This window comes from Schistocerca americana, chromosome 5, assembly GCF_021461395.2.
Source record: "Schistocerca americana isolate TAMUIC-IGC-003095 chromosome 5, iqSchAmer2.1, whole genome shotgun sequence".
Lineage (NCBI taxonomy): Eukaryota > Metazoa > Arthropoda > Insecta > Orthoptera > Acrididae > Schistocerca > Schistocerca americana.
In genome coordinates, this window is record NC_060123.1 from 216,967,712 (window position 1) to 216,987,885 (window position 20,174).

Below are 20,174 nucleotides of genomic sequence, written 5' to 3' on the forward strand. Positions count from 1 at the left end.
TCGCATGTAGTCCCACTCATTAATACCCAAATTCCCTTACGTACAGTCCCTCTTGCCTCTGAGAAGTTCCCCATCCGTAACAACTCGCCACTTCTACCATGTCAGCACAAGATATGTAAATCCAAGGAAAATCTGCTGGTTGGAAGTTCAGTCGGGGTTACACGAAGTCCCTCAGACAATCTAGGGCCTTCTGTCTGGCTAAGAATAGTTGTATCACATTTTTGCTCTGGCTGGTTTTTATTACCTTGGTCGGACACATCGTGACCTTCCACCTTCGACAATGTTGCAACTCCTCCTCTGTCTGTTACGATCGTCTGAAATTAGTAGTATCCCGCGACTCCTTATCAGCACAAACTTTTCAAGAACTTCTCTCTCCACTGTGTATATGTGAATTCTATAGCCCTCAGACTGTGCATGTCTTTCTGTTACTTGGAACAGAATTAGAGTATAAAATCGTATTTCGTCAGTTTTTGCTTACACTGACACTATGTTGTGCAGGGTAAGTTATGTCTACTTGATCCCATTATCAGGCTTATCTCAGGCGCTAGTTTGCTCTGTGCTTTCTGTAACTCCAATAAGTACACTTCAGGCGACAAAACGTTAGCATTCAATGGAACACGTGACGTGTGACTCCTTGAAAGTTTGACACAACACCTCGCTAATGCTTGTAACAGCGTTGTCACTGTAATTCCCTTCTTCGGTACTTCTACTCGTGCTCGCAGCTCTCCTAAATTCCGATTCATCGCGTCCTCCAATGTCCTGGAGTAATCACTGCTCTGCCCATCTGTTCCTGTAACATGTGTTGTGAAGCACTTCACTCTCAAAATTCGCTATTTGTACAGCGCGTCATTTGTCTGCTGACTTACTTTCCTCCGCTAACTTTTTTAATGCTTCCGCTGATTTCTTTAATTCGCTAATATCACCATTTGCCGTTATAAACACGTTTCGAAATTTTACCACCAGTATCGAACCCTCCTTTCTTCCACGTATTGGTTCTGCATACCCTCCACCCCAATCCAGGCCATGAAATGCAACACTGGTATGACTCGCGCATTGCTTCCATTCTTGCCCTCGACACATTGCAACCCGAGGACAGGGACTAACATCACCCTTCCTTCCTCCTCAGAAGGCTGCTGCCACTAGGAAGCCTATTGACACACAACTAAATAACAAGAAAAACACCCCTCACCATCTTAATTTTAACGAATACTGTTCTTTGTTCGCGAGTCCAACCAAATCTTGTCTCTTCCTGTGATTCCTTCTCCTCATGTTCTTTTCTGGTCCCGCCGTATTGTCGGTCTAATTGGCAACTGAAGCTTCATGTTGACTGGCCAAATAGTCTCCACCACCTAACAGGGATCATGATAGCTTGTGAAGAACTTCTTTGTCTTTTGTAAGGAGTGAATGACGTTACCCATTGTCCTACTTTGTACTGTGGTAAACTTACCATACGTTTCATTAATTTCTCCTGCTTCTCCAACGCCTTCCATACTTCTCATACTGTTATCACAAACTCACGTACTCATTCTCCATCCTTACCCTCCTCTACCTCCCGACAATACACCACCTCATTCACAGACAACCCAGTATTTGTGTGTACTTGTGAATAATACGCTGACCTGACATATCGTAGACATGTATCCCTGTCACAATGATGTACGTTCACATAGTAACTCAATATTTACTCATTGTTTTATGTATCTATTTCATTTTACGATTGATCTGTGGAAAATGAGGACTACATCTTAACTTCTTCACATGCAATAACCGACACAGCTCCTTTAATATGCTGAAATGAAATTCGTACCCTGGTCTCTAATTATCATATATGACACTTCAAATTTCAATGCCCAGTTGTCAAACATTGCCTGTGTGGCTGTTACTGCCTGCTGGTTCTCCATAACAATCATATTCACATATGGCGAAAAATTACCTATTACTGCTAATATGAACTAGTTTCCTGTTGGCTTACAACTGCAGAGTCCTAATACTGCAACCCCCGCCATTTGAAGTGGCTTTGATGCTTCCGGTATCCACATAAATGGTAGTTACTTACGATGCAAATCACCTCATTGCAAACACTTTATGCTATTCCTCGTGTATTGATCTACATCTGCTTTCCTTCCTATACACCAATATATTTCAGCCACTGTCCAGTTGGTTGCTCTGCACGCTGCATGACAAGATAACATGTGATCATGCAGTTACTATAAAATCTCCTCCTTAAACTTCACTGGTACTGTTATCTGTGGCTCTAGTGTCGTTTCCTTGCACAACAGTGCATCATATGCACTGAATTACAGTTGCATCCCATACTGTTCACAGTCAGTGTCAGCTCTTTACACTGCCTGCCCCTCTGAAAGACCATTATCCATTACTTTTAACACTATTACCTGCCTGCTTATTGCATCTGCATTCCTGTGCTTCTTCCATGGCTTCTATACTGCTACTACTTCATAGACGAATGTGCTAAGTCCCAGGGCCCATCTTGTCAGCTTGCAAGATTGATCCTTTAGTTCCAAAACCACTTCAAATTTATGTGGTTGGTCCCTATTTTCTGTAAAGATAACATCTGTAGCAATATGACGGTGTAGTGCACGTAGGTCAAGAAGCATGTGTACGTTTCGAGGACGCTCGATGTAGTTTACAGGATATGCATGATACGAACCTATTATGTTATGCACATCAAGTTGCGCACGACATAGACTACAGTGCTTTCAAGGGAAGCAGTGGATTGTCGCATAACATCAAACAGTACTACAGTATTGGAAGAAGTAAGATAACGAAATTTCAAACACAGTGTCAACATGACGATGCACAGCTAACTGCGCAAGCGGGCAGAAAAATTCCACATGAGATAAACAAACTTATTTCATCGTTCAGTAAGGAATTTGCTTTCAGCTCCGACCATTCGGGATTTGAAGAGGAAATGAAAGGAACCCCGGAAGTTAGAGGTACCAAGAGTTGCGTAAAGATCAACTAACAACTCTGCCTCAAGTCATTCGTATACAGCTATTCCGACTGTTAATTTGGATAGTAAATTGGCTAGAAAGTTATTTATTGTGCTGTGAGAAGTTTGCGGTGCCCTGCCCCTGTGATTCTTTCTCGTGTGCGTAATCTTATAAGGGCGGCAGGGAATATTCATGTCACACAAAGCAAGAATGGGAAAAAGGGCGTAAGAGAACTACAACTATGATGTGAGCACTACTTGTGGGCAACAGTTGGTGATAATAACTTGCATTTGCCTGATTCCTGGTCTGCGTATAAAAATCATACTCCTTTAGACCAAGCTATCCCTCCTGAAACTCGGGTTACATTGCAGTTCAGACCACCTGAAACCACTGGACAAATTCGGCCTCTGGATGTTTGTTTTTTCCGTGCCTATAAAAATATTATCGCATTATCTGCAGCAATGCCTTAAAGTATAGCCAGTTACAGTAAGTTCCACGAGAGGCTGTTTCGTATTCGGTTTCAAGCAGTCACATTCCATCAGTTCTCATCACCCCGTTACGCCAAATTAATTGTGTATGCGTTCTTTAAAGGTGGCTATCTAGCTGAACGTCCTGCACGATTTGTAGCTCCCAAGGAGTTCGCCTTTTTGTGATCAGCGTGGCGCGCAGTTTTTCATTCGGTGTTTGTGGTGCAACTTAATGGTTAGTTTTTAACATTTCTTCAACGTCGACGATATCCATTTTTGAAAGTGTAATACATACGCCCCAGTAGATCTCTGCACATCCCGGGCTCTCGTTTTCCATCGCTCTCTTGGTGCACACGTTACGTCATTAGCGGCTAATATTGTTCCTGTCGTAAATGTTAACACAACACTTTCAAATGAGACTTCCTAAAGACTGAACTTGCATCTCCGCACTCAAGGGGTTCTCTCTTGCCTAAAAGCTGGAGCTGCAATCATCCTGACGCGATAGTTCCATATAACAAGGCACACTTCCGCAAAAGGCAGTTCTCAGCTTCATATTAGATAAATTCCAAAGTTATTAACATTGTAATTTGTTTCCAAAACGCTAGTCGGATTCTAAAGAGTGCAAAGATGCTTCATTCATCTCTTCCAGAACTACGAAGACAGCAGCAGAAATTACCGTCGTGGTACTCGAAAAAATAACTTTGATACAGATGTCCCTGTAATTAATAGAGCTATGAAAGTAGACTGTACGTCATTTAGTGAGACCTCTTTCACAATTCACTAGGATGAAAACACAATATATTAAACGATTCAGAAAATATCTGCAAGGAAACATCACCAACTTGACCTCATATTTTAAGCCGCACAGTCCATGACTGCAGCGCCCTAGACCGCTCGGCTAATCCCGCGCGGCGAGGAAAAATCAAACGTACAAGATATCAGCCTCAGCAATCGATCCCGCTCGAAAATTCAGGTAGAAATTCTTATAGTACGCAGTTATGACTCTCTGACTTGAAACTACGCTCGCCGGTTATCTGTCACGCCACCCCAGTGTTGCCGCCTAATGCCCTAGCGCCAAGTACTATGCAGGGGAGTGACAAACACAACCCTCCTATTCGTGGATGTTGAAGGCGAAGAAGGGTTATGGGAGAGGGAACATGTCTGTCATATTTTTAAACCTTGTTCTAGAGCACGTTGTTTCGTTGCTTTACGCGAAAGAGTACGTAAGATGTCGACTTAATGCACATATGCACTGAGGTGACGAAAGCCATGGAATAGTGGTGCAGCGGAGTCGCGTACTCAAGGTCCAAAAGAGCAGTGCATTGGTGGAGCTGTGATTTGTACTCTGGTGACTCATGTGAAAAGGTTTCCGACATAACTGCGGCCGCACGACAAAAATAAACACAGACTGAAAGCGTAATGGCAGTTGTAGCTAAAGGCATGGGACGTTCCATTTCGGAAATCATTAAGAAATTCAGTATTCCGAGATCCACAGTTTCATGTGCCGACAATACCAAATTTCAGACATTGCATCTCACCATGCACAATGCAGTGGACAACGGCCTTCATTTAATGACCGAGAGCAGCGGCGTTTTGTAGAGTTTTCAGTGCTAACGGGCAAGCAACAGTATGTGAAGTAATCGCAGATATCACTGTGGGACGTACGACAATCGTATCGGTTCCGACAGTGCGCCGAAATTTGGCGTTAATGGGCCATGCCTTGGCTCATGACCGTAAAGGTTGGACACTAGATAACTGAGAAAACGTGGTCTTGTCAGATGAGTCCCGATTTCAGATGGTAAGTGCTGATGGTAGGGTTCGAGTGTGGAGCATATCTCACGAGGCCATGGGCCCAAATGCCAACAAGGCACTGGGCAAGCTGTTGGTGGCCCCATGATTGTGTTGGCTGTGCTTACATGGAATGGACTGGGTCTTCTGGTCCAACTGAAGAGATCATTGACTGGAAGTAGTTGTGTCCGGGTAGTTGGATACCATTTGCAGACATTCATATTTCAAAACAACAATGGAATTAATATGGATGAGAATGCGTTACGTCATCAGGAGGAGGAGATTCGTGTTTAACGTCCCATCGACAACGAGGTCATTAGAGAAGGAGCGCAAGCTCGGGTGAGGGAAGGATGGGGAAGGAAATCGGCCGTGCCCTTTCAAAGGAACCATCCCGGCATTTGCCTGAAGCGATTTAGGGAAATCACGGAAAACCTAAATCAGGATGGCCGGAGACGGGATTGAACCGTCGTCCTCCCGAATGCGAGTCCAGTGTGCTACGTCATGTCATCAGGCAATAGATGTTCGCGACTGGTTTGAAAAACATTCTGTAGATTTCGAAGGAATCATTTGGGCACACAGACCGCCCAAGAAGAATCCCATCAAACATTTATGGGATGTAATCGAGAAGTCAGTTCGTGCAGAAGATCATGCACCGGCAACACTTGCGCGATTATGGACGGATATAGGGATAGCATGGCTAAATATTTCCACAGGGTACTTCCAGCAACTTGTTGAATCCATGCCAGGTCGAGATGCTGCACTACACCGGACAAAAGGAGGTCCAACACGATGTTAGTAGGTATCCCATGACTTTTGTCACCTACGTGAGTATTCAGTAGCCCGCTTCTCGTGGTCGTGCGGTAGCGTTCTCGCTTCCCACGCCCGGGTTCCCGGGTTCGATTCCCGGCGGGGTCAGGGATTTTCTCTGCCTCGTGATGGCTGGGTGTTGTGTGCTGTCCTTAGGTTAGTTAGGTTTAAGTAGTTCTAAGTTCTAGGGGACTGATGACCATAGCTGTTAAGTCCCATAGTGCTCAGAGCCATTTGAACCATTTGAAGTATTCAGTACTGTACCTCAAAATGAAAGCAAACAAACCGAAGTATCTGAAGAATTATTAAGATATTGCGTTAGTGGTTTTAGATTTACTCTATGAACATGCGAACGAGTTTGAAAAATAACCCAACTCCTTCATTTTAACAGAGCCAGGTTTTCTAACCAAAAACATTAAGAATGACTGCGATGTTAATAATTAAATAACATTACGCCACCTTTCAATGACACACACATTCATTTCATTCCTTTACACCGCATTCGTGAAAGTATAGAGATATCTGGCACCAGCTACAGTCCAGAAACCGCGCACTCTGGCACAATGAACAAAGCACTATCGCTTGATGATTTACCGACGTTATAAACACACAGCTGCAGTGAAGCGGAGCGAGTAACAAGCAACCGGGGAATGCCAAGTTTAAAAACTCTAGACTCAGAAGGTCATAGCTCCGTACTATCAGAATTACGGCCGAAATTTCCGGTTGGAATCAATTGGTATGGTTCATATCTTATTAGTGCTTGCCTTAAAATATGAGGTCAAATTTGTAGCGTATCCTTGTGAAATGAACGATTTAGCGGGAACAACCTCCATCAAAGCAGTTTATGATATATGGTTATCAGCATTATCAGATTCTTCTCTGACGATAAATATTTCCACAATGAGGCAGTCTCTCTAATTGGTGTTCTGAACATTATGGCTCATGAAAATGAGAGATATTACGGCTCCTACTGCGGCACACAGAAGGTCAGGTTATTGATGGAATAGGACAAACATCGCTAATATTCTCCACCATGCATTTTATAGTAAAGGAAACAATGTGAAAATTGATAATTTGTAATAATATCACAGAAAATATTGTTTTGCCACTTGTTATCCATCTGTCTCTCTGTCCGTCTGTCAAGCGTAAATTTATTTCACATTCTAAGGACTACAGTCCGTTGGCAGTGTAAAAAATTTTAGCTCCTAAATGAATGTAATAAAAATGTACGGTCATTTATGCCTATATTTTGATACTGGCATACTCACTCTTCAAAACCTATACGGTACTTCCCGTTGACTTACAATCATGAAATTGGACAGGAAGCCATATTTTACAGTAAAAGTAAAGCAAAAACACCAGAATTGTTAATTTGTAATTATATCACAGAAAAAAACATATTTTTGTCATTTGTTTTCCGTTTGTCTGTCTGTCCGTCTGTTAAGACGGGTGCAGGCATCAAGTCATATACAGTAGCGGAAATCAGTATAAAGGCAGGGTTCCTACGAAAGTAATACCAATTTCTGAAGCACACATGTGTCGAATTTATTATGAAAGTAATAGGCATATATAAGAGATAAACAATCGTGATAGAATTACATAGTTTCTTTGATAACGCGAGGGAAAAAAATGAGGCGGTTACATTTCCTGAATGGAAACTGGTGTAAAGGTACTCATTGTCCTGTTGTGTTAATGCATTCTTAGTATTTGTTCGAACCTCTTTTCTCTCCAGCTGCAACAAAAATTCTCTTCGGCGTTGATACTGGTATGGTTTGTAGTTCTTGCAGTGAAATTGTTTGCCCCTCTTATCGTATAGCTCTTTTCAGCTCACATACGGCCTCTACTTGCCTTCCATCGTGACAAACACGCCTTGCAAGTATTAGTCAAAGTTTTTCCACGGTGTTCAAGTCCAGGCTACGTGCAGGCCAGTGCAAGACATCCATATCTTCATCTTCAAACACCTTTTTTGTTGTGCAGAAACCGGCACAGATGTATTATCTTGCTGTGTGTGTGTGTTGGGGCTTATGGGCGCTCAACGTCGAGGTCATCAGCTCCGTGACACACATTAAAAGGAACGAATGTGGACAGACCTAATAAAACTGAAGCACACACGCAAAGAAGGCAGGAAAGGAAGGAAAATGCTACATAAGAAAGTAAAACGTAAGGAAAGGGAAAACGTGGCAACAAGAATACCACAGGAAATTGTCATTGGCTGGCCACTTACATAAAAGATGGGCGAGCTCGTCACACAGTGAGCAAATTAAGATCCCCCCCCCCCCTAAAATATTTATAAAAACATTTGACATGGCACAGAACTTTAAAACTTTAACCACATTCGTCCGAGTGTTGCCTAAAAGAGATGGCAGGTCCCCTGGCAAGTCAGCCGCGGCCCGCTGGTCAGAAAATAAGACGCAATCCAATAAAACGTGGCGCACAGTGACCTGGACGCCACAAGCACCACACATTGGAGGGTCCTCTCGCCGGAGCAGGAAGCCATGCGTCATAGGGCTGTGGCCTATTCGAAGCCGAGTGAGGAGAACCTCGTCCCGTCGATGGGGCTGAAAGGAAGTACACCACACACGCGTTGTGGGCTTAACTATACGGTCTTAAGCGAAAGTGAGCTACTCTTAGTTTTACTTATTTCCTTTGAGAGTCGACACGACAACAATCAACGAAATTATTATTAGGGACGAATGTATAGAGTGGCAGCAATGCCAACATGCCCCGGAACCCAGCAGAAAGCCACAACCTTCCCCAGTCGCTGTAGCTGGAGGAGGGCATCCTGGATGGTCTGGACTATTTTATCTGCTGGATACAAACGTTGCAATGAGAAAAGGGCACTGAGTAAATCGGAACAGACAAGAAATTTAGGAGAGGAAGAATGTCTCATCTGCTCCAGTGCCCGCAAGATCGCAGACAATTCTGCATCAAAGACAGTAAAAGGCTGAGGCAGTCGGACCTTGAGGACACGATCCGGAAAAACAACAGAGCAACCAACGGAATCCCCTTGTTTCGACCCATCCGTAAAAACAGCTACATAGTCGTGGTGCTCAGATAAAATGGCAGAAATGCTGCATTAAAAGCGGTGGCAGGGGTGCAATCTCTCTTGTACTGCAATAAATCTAAAATCACTCCAGGCCTCTTCAGTAACCAGGGTGGCAGGCGGTTAAAACCCAGGATTTGGTTCAAATGGTTCAAATGGCTCTGAGCGCTAAGGGACTTAACTGCTGTGGTCATCAGTCCCCTAGAACTTAGAACTACTTAAACCTAACTAACCTAAGGACATCACATACATCCATGCCTGAGGCAAGATTCGAACCTGCGACGTAGCGGTCACGCGGTTCCAGACTGTAGCGCCTAGAACCGCACGGCCACTCCGGCCGGCTCCCAGGATTTGGGGTTGGACAGACTCCACACCGAGGGACTCTAGCACACGTTGCACACGGATCCCAAACGGCAACGTAGCCCGGGGACGGTGGGAAAAAAGGCGGACCAGAGGTGGATGAGCAACAATATGGTGAGCAGGCGAGGTCGGAGCTGCAAGAAACTTACAAGCCTGGCGCACCAGCAGGAGCTGCCGCCGGATGGAAAGTGGCGGTTCGCCAGCCTCAGCACAGAGGCTGGTACTCATTGTCCTGTTGTGTTAATGCATTCTTAGTATTTGTTCGAACCTCTTTTCTCTCCAGCTGCAACAAAAATTCTCTTCGGCGTTGATACTGGTATGGTTTGTAGTTCTTGCAGTGAAATTGTTTGCCCCTCTTATCGTATAGCTCTTTTCAGCTCCGATAAGCCCCCGTGGCCAGTCGAATCCAAGCATGGTGGACAGCGTCAAGGATCTACAAATAAGACGGCCTCGCTGACCCATACACTGTGCACCCGTAGTCCAGCCGTGAACGCACAAAAGCTCGATAAAACTGAAGAAGACGCGCCCTGTCCGCTCCCCAAGACCTGTGGCTGAGGCACTTGAGGATGTTCAGTGCCTACAGGGTTCTGGCTTTCAAGTCTCGTAGGTGTGGCAGCCAGACAACCTAGAGTTAAAAATTAGGCCCAGAAACCGCATTGTGTCTCGAAAATGTAGGACAGTATCCCCCATATGCAAAGCAGGCAAAGTAAAAAGGCGACGAGAACGATTAAAACGAACACAAACACACTTATCGGCAGAAAACCGAAAACCCGTCTATGCGGCCCACTCCTCTAACCGCCGCACGAGTGCTGTAGTCATTCTAGCAGCACGCGTGACAGTTAGCTAGTCAGAGAAACGCTAAGTCCGTTATCAAATGAAGCCATCTGTTGCATCCTTGAACCCCCGGTTCGCAATGTACGTTTACAGACCACTGTAGTTTATTGTTCAGAATTGTATGCTGAATCGATTGATACAATGAGATATATGGGTAAATCATATTACCTGTCTTCGATGATTTTAGTACTCAGGACCAGGAATCACCGTAAAATAAATGAATCTGAATCTGTGTCAGCGTGGTTTAAAGGTGCTGAGAATTATAAAAAAATTAAACTCGTGGGTGATCTCACCCATTATTATAGAAATTAAATAAATTCTTTCCTTTACTTAATCCTTACCAAAAAATATATTAAACAAAAAAAACTAATAAGCCTATTTCATCAGCCACATATGAGACACTCTGTGTGAGCGTTGACCTTGGTCGTTACGCAACCGCTTATCTCTCTGTGTTTACAAACACCCACATGACAAGCCAAATGAGAAATAGTCATACTTTTATACCGATTTTCACTTCTCTGGTAAGGTCCATGGTCCCTTATCGGTGTAAAACATTTCGGCTTCTAAAAGACTGAAATCAAGAGATACTGCCATTTTGGTAAGATACACTCCTGGAAATGGAAAAAAGAACACATTGACACCGGTGTGTCAGACCCACCATACTTGCTCCGGACACTGCGAGAGGGCTGTACAAGCAATGATCACACGCACGGCACAGCGGACACACCAGGAACCGCGGTGTTGGCCGTCGAATGGCGCTAGCTGCGCAGCATTTGTGCACCGCCGCCGTCAGTGTCAGCCAGTTTGCCGTGGCATACGGAGCTCCATCGCAGTCTTTAACACTGGTAGCATGCCGCGACAGCGTGGACGTGAACCGTATGTGCAGTTGACGGACTTTGAGCGAGGGCGTATAGTGGGCATGCGGGAGGCCGGGTGGACGTACCGCCGAATTGCTCAACACGTGGGGCGTGAGGTCTCCACAGTACATCGATGTTGTCGCCAGTGGTCGGCGGAAGGTGCACGTGCCCGTCGACCTGGGACCGGACCGCAGCGACGCACGGAAGCACGCCAAGACCGTAGGATCCTACGCAGTGCCGTAGGGGACTGCACCGCCACTTCCCAGCAAATTAGGGACACTGTTGCTCCTGGGGTATCGGCGAGGACCATTCGCAACCGTCTCCATGAAGCTGGGCTACGGTCCCGCACACCGTTAGGCCGTCTTCCGCTCACGCCCCAACATTGTGCAGCCCGCCTCCAGTGGTGTCGCGACAGGCGTGAATGGAGGGACGAATGGAGACGTGTCGTCTTCAGCGATGAGAGTCGCTTCTGCCTTGGTGCCAATGATGGTCGTATGCGTGTTTGGCGCCGTGCAGGTGAGCGCCACAATCAGGACTGCATACGACCGAGGCACACAGGGCCAACACCCGGCATCATGGTGTGGGGAGCGATCTCCTACACTGGCCGTACACCACTGGTGATCGTCGAGGGGACACTGAATAGTGCACGGTACATCCAAACCGTCATCGAACCCATCGTTCTACCATTCCTAGACCGGCAAGGGAACTTGCTGTTCCAACAGGACAATGCACGTCCGCATGTATCCTGTGCCACCCAACGTGCTCTAGAAGGTGTAAGTCAACTACCCTGGCCAGCAAGATCTCCGGATCTGTCCCCCATTGAGCATGTTTGGGACTGGATGAAGCGTCGTCTCACGCGGTCTGCACGTCCAGCACGAACGCTGGTCCAACTGAGGCGCCAGGTGGAAATGGCATGGCAAGCCGTTCCACAGGAGTACATCCAGCATCTCTACGATCGTCTCCATGGGAGAATAGCAGCCTGCATTGCTGCGAAAGGTGGATATACACTGTACTAGTGCCGACATTGTGCATGCTCTGTTGCCTGTGTCTATGTGCCTGTGGTTCTGTCAGTGTGATCATGTGATGTATCTGACCCCAGGAATGTGTCAATAAAGTTTCCGCTTCCTGGGACAATGAATTCACGGTGTTCTTATTTCAATTTCCAGGAGTGTATTTTGATATAAACTCATTGATCAAAACCCACATGTTAGTGCCCGCTGGTCTAGAATAATGTAATTCGGTAAGAAACAAGCTTTCGGAGTGCAACTAAAGGAATAAATTTTAAAAATTGTTAATGTGTACTTATGTTACGTTGGCCTAGAATAATGTAATTTGGTAAGAAGCAAGCTTCCAGAGAACAATTAAAGGAAGAAATTTTGAACATTGTTAATGTGTACTTATGTCACATGAAAATTAATTTTTTGTCTCATTTCATCCGACTTTCTGTCCTTCTGTTAGGACCCATTTTTCTCAGTAACGGGTAAAAGTATCAATTTGAAATTTATATCACATACTAAGATCTGCGAAACTTGGCGACGTAAAACATGTAAACTTTTCAGTGATTACAATCAAAGGACACGGCCATTGCTATCACAAATTTTGATACTTGCGAATTCACTCATCAAAAACTGAGAATCATGAAATGTGGTGAGACACAAGTTTCTCAGCAGAAGTAACGGAAAAACTCCGAAAATTATCTTGGAATTGATCTCGAATGTCTTGGGATTCCCAGGACCGATTCCTTCCCAGCATCGATATCGAAAACAGGCAAAAATTGTGGGGATTGTCGATTCCCAGGATGGTTGAACTACCTGTATACATAATTAAGTTTGTATGAAGCCCTCGGTGCGTGAATTGAACTCCCAAGTACCTGGATTTTTATTATTTATGTTTCCAGAATTTCCTTCTGTAACAAGAGTACAGCTGAATAATTTCACAATCTTTTTTTAGATGAACGAAATATCCGACGACCTCTCTATTTCAATGGGATTTCTGGCAATACCCCTACAAGTATAATAAAGCATGTTATGCCCTTTTATAATTGGCTAGCGAGGCGTTCCCTTATGCGGGACGAGACAAAGCGTGGTTCGTCGAGAGCACTTGCGGGATCGCAGTCTGAAGGCCAGCTTGCAGTAGCTCCCTCAGTCACTCACAATCAATACCCACTTATCTCACGATATGGCAGCTTCGGCAAGTTTGGAGCGTTGCTCCACTGCAAAACAATTCAGAGTTCCGCAGCCCTCCAAGCACACACTTGAGTCCCTCGCCCGCCGGCAGACCGAATGAACTCATCCGTTGCCATTGACGATGTGGTGTCATCTCGCTGCTCACCGGAGCAAGCGAAGCAACGACAAGGAGCGGTCCTTTGCGCCGGTATGTGGTGGCTTGGGGGGATAGAGGGAAGCGGGGTGGGGGGAGGGGAAGGCAATACGTACAGAATATTACAGAACGTGGTGCAATGTGATGCACTTTAAAAATAATTACATCTACGCGGTATCGAAAGTATCCGGACACCTCTACGTTTTGTGGAATTGACCTACAGATGTCACGAGTGGCGGACCCACCACAATAAAACGGGGCGGGGAGTATTACGTTGCCAGAAGAGGGGCAACAACAGCAGAAGTGGTCGGTCAGCAGAGCTCGGTGGCTCCGAAAATGGCCTAGTCTTTGCATGTCACGTGATTAACAAATCCATCACGGGACATTTCAAGCCTTTTAAAGCTGCCCAACTCGGACATTTCAAATCAAATGTGTGTGAATTCCAAAGGGACCAAACTGCTGAGGTCATCGGTCCCTAGACTTAGACATTACTTAAACTAACTTACGCTAGGAAGAACACACACACGCGCTGTCTCGCGTCTTGTCACGGTTCACGCGTTGCCCCGTCGGAGGTTCGAGCCCTCCTTGGGGCATGGGTGTGTGTGTTGTCCTTAGCATAAGTTAGTTTAAGTTAGATTAAGTAGTGCGCAAGCCTATGGACCGATGACGTCAGCACTTTGGTCCCATAGTCCTTACCAAAAATTTCCAATTTTTCCAATTTACAACCATGCCTGAGGAGGACTCGAACCTCCGGCGGGCACGGTCGCGCAGTCCGTGACATGGCGCCTCGAACCGCGCGGCCACTCAGCGCGGCTCGGACATTTCAAGCCTTCTAAAGCTGCCCAAGTCGATTGCCGGAGATGTGACTGTGAATTGGTGAGCCGTGGTGCGCCTTTTGTGGCACACCAGCTCTTTGGGAGTTCTATCGATTATCCGTCTGTACTATGATCTTTGCCCCATGTTGTGATCTGGCAGCGGGTATTTGCGGTAGGGGAGTTGGTCGTGGGACTCGCTACGAGGCGCTAGGACGTGCGTTAGGGGACGAAGGAGCAAAACACGTGGGCTCGGCCAGCAGCGACGCGACCGGTCTACCTTGAAGGACGGTCGCGAGTTTGTGGTGCACCTGCCTGATCTCAACTTCGGGCGCTACTCGTCGCCTTGCCCTGGTACCGGTTTTCTCGAACACACCATTTCCCCGAGACCATCTCGAACAACGGTTTCCATCGGAGGTGTAAGTGGTTTTGGTGCCTTCGTTTCGTGGAACCATTTGCGTTGTAGCGACTGTCACTTGTGGCTTGGTTGGTTGGTCTAGTGTATGTCTTGATGAAGTAAGAGCAGCCGACAAGGTGTGTGACAGGAAGGAGACCAGCAGTCAATACTTCCTTTAAGGAAATCAGCGTCCCCGATAGATGTAGTGACTGTAAGCTACTGAAGATATTACGTCATAGTCTAGTTGTAATTTTCTGCATACCAAGCTTACACTATTGGCAGTAAATTGCAGACCTATGCAAGGAAATCAAAGTGCACAAAAACTAGTTTATGCTGAAGTTGTGCATTTGAATAACGTAATATTATCCTGAAATTATTTCCATTTCATCTTTGTACACATTGTCGGCCTTAATGATATGTGCAAGTATTCTTTGCCTATGAGAGTGCACAAATCTGATATTTTAGACGTTTTATTGAAAGCACTTATTGGTTTTCTTAAAATTATTGTATATTGGTTCTTAACTTATATTAATTGATGTTTGCTCGGTGTTTGCCGTTTTTTCTGCGGTCTGTTTGTGTTCCAGTTTTTCTCCGAGTTGGGGTGCGTGAGTGCGGCGCCACGTCCCGCTTCGGTGCACAGAAGCTGTGCTAATGGGAAGTGACTCCCGGTTGGGCCCCAGCGTTTAGGTGTTGTTTGGACGGCTGGCCTGTTGCTTCCTGAATTTTAAGTTAAGTCACCTTTTTCCCAGGTCCGTCTGGCGTCACTGCCAGTTTGATAAACTCGTATGAATAATTACATTTGTTTGCCAGCGAATTATATTAACTGTAACGTCTTACTTCTGTTATTGCTCATATATATATATATATATATATATATATATATATATAATTTTAAATCAGTCTGATGTAATTTACTGTTCGCTAAGTAATTGTAATTTATTGCTTGTTAAAGAAGTAAGCTCTCATTTTTCGATATTGTCTTAATGATAGCCACATTTTGGTCAGATATTAGCTTCCAGAATGAGATTTTCACTCTGCAGCGGAGTGTGCGCTGATATGAAACTTCCTGGCAGATTAAAACTATGTGCCCGGCCGAGACTCGAACTCGGGACCTTTGCCTTTCGCGGGCAAGTGCTCTACCATCTGAGCTACCGAAGCACGACTCACGACCGGTCCTCACAGCTTTACTTCTGCCAGTATCTCGTCTCCTACCATCCAAACTTTACAGAAGCTCTCCTGCGAACCTTGCAGAACTAGAACTCCTGAAAGAAAGGATACTGAGGAGACATGGCTTAGCCACCGCCTGGGGGATGTTTCCAGAATGAGATTTTCACTATGCAGTGGAGTGTCCGCTGATATGAAACTTAAGTGACTCAACTTGAAATTCCGGAAGCAACAGGCCAGCCGTCCAAACAACACCTAAACGCCGGGGCCCAACCGGGAGTCACTTCCCATTAGACGGCACGTCACAGCTTCTGTGCACCGAAGCGGGACGTGGCGCCGCATTCACGCACCCCAACTCGCAGAAAAACTGGAACACAAACAGACCGCAGAAAAAACGGCAAACACCAAGCAAACATCAATTAATATAAGTTAAGAACCAATATACAATAATTTTAAGAAAACCAATAAGTGCTTTCAATAAAACGTCTAAAATATCAGATTTGTGCACTCTCATAGGCAAAGAATACTTGCACATATCATTAAGGCCGACAATGTGTACAAAGATGAAATGGAAATAATTTCAGGATAATATTACGTTATTCAAATGCATAACTTCAGCACAAACTAGGTTCTGTGCACTTTGATTTCCTTGCTTAGATCTGCAATTTACTGCCAATAGTGTAAGCTTGGTATGCAGAAAATTACAACTAGACTATGACGTAATATCTTCAGTAGCTTACAGTCACTACACCTTTCGGGGACGCTGATTTCCTTAAAGGAAGTATTGACTGCTGGTCTCCTTTCCGTCATACACCTTGTCGGCTCCTCTACTTCATCAACACGTACACTAGACCAACCAACCAAGCCACAAGTGACAGTCCCTACAACGCAAATGGTTCCACGAAACGAAGGCACCAAAACCACTTACACCTCCGATGGAAACCGTTGTTCGAGATGGTCTCGAGGAAATGGTGTGTTCGAGGAAACCGGTACCAGGGCAAGGTGACAAGCAGCCCCCAGAGTTGAGATCAGGCACGTGCACCACAAACTCGCGACCGTCCTGCAAGGAGTACGGGATTAAAAAGAATTGGGGTATAATGGTCGAGTAGCTCATCATAGGTCAAACATTTCTATAGTCTTAGTTTTTAACATGGCTGCGTGGTCAGCAGTCGCTTACAAAGTAAAGTTAAAGCAATAGGTGCCCTCGGTCGCAAAAAAAGGAGACTTTTGACCAAGGTTTTGGCACTGTTATGAGTGCCTTCACCAGAAGTAAAACTTTCATATTGGCATGTCACGTATAAAACTGCACTACTGTCCATTAAAGTTGGTACACCAAGAAGAAATGCAGATGATAAACGGGTATTCATTGGACAAATATATTATACTACAACTGACATGTGATTACATTTTCACGCAATTTGGGTACATAGATCCTGAGAAATCAGCACCCAGAACAACCACCTTTGGCCTTAATAACGGCCTGGATACGCCTCGGCATTGAGTCAGAGCTTGGATGGCGTGTACAGGTACATCTGCCCATGAAGCTTCAACACGATACCACAGATCATCAAGAGTAATGACTGGCGTATTGTGACGAGCCAGTTGCTAGGCCACCATTGACCAGACGTTTTCAATTGGTGAGAGATCTGGAGAATGGGCTGACCAGGGCAGCAGTCGAACATTTTCTGTATCCAGAAAGGCCCGTACAGCACCTGAAACATACGATCGTGCATCATCCTACTGAATTGTAGGGTTTCGCAGGGATCGAATGAAGGATCAATAATTCAAGACAGTCTTAATCGAATTTATTATTGTTATAATACCGCCACACTGTTTCAACCCGACGTAGGGGTCTTCTTCTGGGCGTTTACACCATTGGTCGACTGCTGGTGGTGTCACTCCTGTCTACATAACGGCAGCAAACTATGTAGACAGGGGTGACACCACCAGCAGTCGACCAATGGTGTAAACACCCAGAAGATGACCCCTACGCCGGGTTAAAACGGGTTGGCGGTGTTATAACAATAATAAATGCGATTAAGACTGCTCTTGAATTACTGATTAATCATACTAATCGCTGCTTCTCTCCACAAACATGTTGTCCAAAAATCGAATGAAGAGTAGAGGCACAGGTCGTAACACATCTGAAATGTAACGTCCACTGTTGAAAGTGCCGTCAATGCGAACAAGAGGTGACCGAGACGTGTAACCAATGGCACCCCATATCATCACGCCGGGTGATACGCCAGTAGGCCATGACGAATACACGCTTCCAATGTGCGTTCCCCGTGATGTCGCCAAACACGGATTCGACCATCATGATGCTGTAAACAGAACCTGGATTCGTCCGAAAAAATTACGTTTTGCCTTTCGTGCACCCAGGTTCGTCGTTGAGTACACCATCGCTGGCGCTCCTGCTTGTGATGCAGCGTCAATGGTAACCGCAGCCATGGTCTCCGAGCTGATAGACCATGCTGCAGCAAACGTCGTCGAACTGTTCGTGCAGATTGTTGTTGTCTTGCAAACGTCCCCATCTGCTGAGTCAGGGATCGAGACGTGGCTGCACGATCCGTTACAGCCATGCGGATAAGATGCCTGTCATCTCGACTGCTAGTGATACGAGGCCGTTGGGACTGAGCACGGCGTTCCTTATTACCCTCCTGAACCCACCAATTCCATATCCTGCTAACAGTCATTGAATCTCGACCAACGCGAGCAGCAGTGTCGCGATACGATAAACCGCAATCGCGATAGGCTGCAATCCGACCTTTGTCAAAGCCGGAAACGTGATGGTACGCATTTCTCCTTCTTACACGAGGCATCACAACAACGTTTCACCAGGCATCGCCGGTCAACTGCTGTTTGTGTATGAGAAATCGGTTGGAAACTTTCCTCATGTCAGCACGTTGTGGGTGTCGCCACCGGCGCCAATCTTGTGTGAATGCTCTGAAAAGCTAATCATTTGCATATCACAGCATCTTCTTCCTGTCGGTTAAATTTCGCGTCTGTAGCAGGTCATCTTCGTGGTGTAGCAATTTTAATGGCCAGTAGTGCAAATACAAGCGATATAATGTAGGTTCATTCTTACAAAGACGAAGACAGCAACCATCCACTATTAATACTGCTGTTTATTTAAGTAAATAGCGCCGTAACGGGTTTCGAACTCACAAGTACATCATTAGGCGGCTGTTCACAAAAATCTAAAACTGACGATTATGTGAAGCGCATCTCGTAAATCTTGTGAACAGCCATCTGATGACGAACTTGTCAGTTCGAAACCGGTTACGGTGTTATTTACTTAAATAAACGGCAGTATTAATAGTGGCTTGTTGCTGTCTTCTTCTTTATAAGAATCAACCTACATTAATTGTACACAGCCACTGGTCTCACCATGTCAGTTTTAGACAAAATAACAACAAGCGATATAGCTTCAGTCACATAATTTTTAAAAACAGAACACAAAGAAGGCAAGCCACTATGGGCTGCTCACACGCGTCGAGCTACGGTAGCCAATTTGACAGTTTTACTTCCGATGAAGGCACTGATAGCAGTGCCGAAAGTTAGGTCAAAAGACCCCTATTTTGCGACCGAGGGCTGCTATTGCTTTAATTTTATTTCTGTAGTCAGTGCTAAGTGGTGCTTAAAATAGAGCGACGCCATTGGACAGTATGGTTCAAATGGCTCTAAGCACTATGGGACTCAACTGCTGTGGTCATAAGTCCCCTAGAACTTAAAACTACTTAAACCTAACTAACCTAAGGACATCACACACATCCATGCCCGAGGCAGGATTCGAACCTGCGACCGTAGCGGTCACGCGGTTCCAAACTGACGCGCCTTTAACCGCTCGGCCACTCCGGCCGGCCTTGGACAGTATGAATGGAGTGATGAATCGCGCTACACCCTCTGGTAACCCGATGGAAGGGGTTGGGTTTGGTGAATGCCTGGAAATCCTTACCAGCCACCGTGTGTAGCGCCAACATTAAAGTAGGGAGGAGATGGTGTTATGGTATGTCGGATGTTTTTCGTGGGTAGAGTGTTGTTCCCCACGCTTAAGAAACCGCTACATCCGGAGGGATATGAACTAGTACAATAGCGGTACAGTTGAGAAGATGCTTATTTTTGTCAGCATGACGATGCGCTCTTTCACAAGGCAGCATCCATGAGGCCGTGGTTTGCTGACAATAACACTCCTGAAATGGACTGGCCTGCCCAGAGGCCATACCTGAACGCAAGAGGACTCATTTGGGGTGAGTTAATCGTCGACTTCGCTCTTGACCCTTCGTCCAATATCGTTACTCCCTCTGATTTCGCCTCTTGAGAAAAAATGACCTGCCACTCCTCGACAGACCATCAGACACCTCATTGAAACTAT

At 45.5% G+C, this 20,174-nt stretch overlaps 1 non-coding gene across 1 annotated transcript; it reads right to left on the bottom strand.

The window, feature by feature from the left end:
• Positions 1 to 19,576: 19,576 nt before the first annotated feature.
• Trnap-ugg lies at positions 19,577 to 19,660 on the bottom strand. Its single transcript has one exon. It is a non-coding gene; the product is annotated as a tRNA-Pro (tRNA).
• Between the last annotated feature and the right edge of the window lie 514 nt (positions 19,661 to 20,174).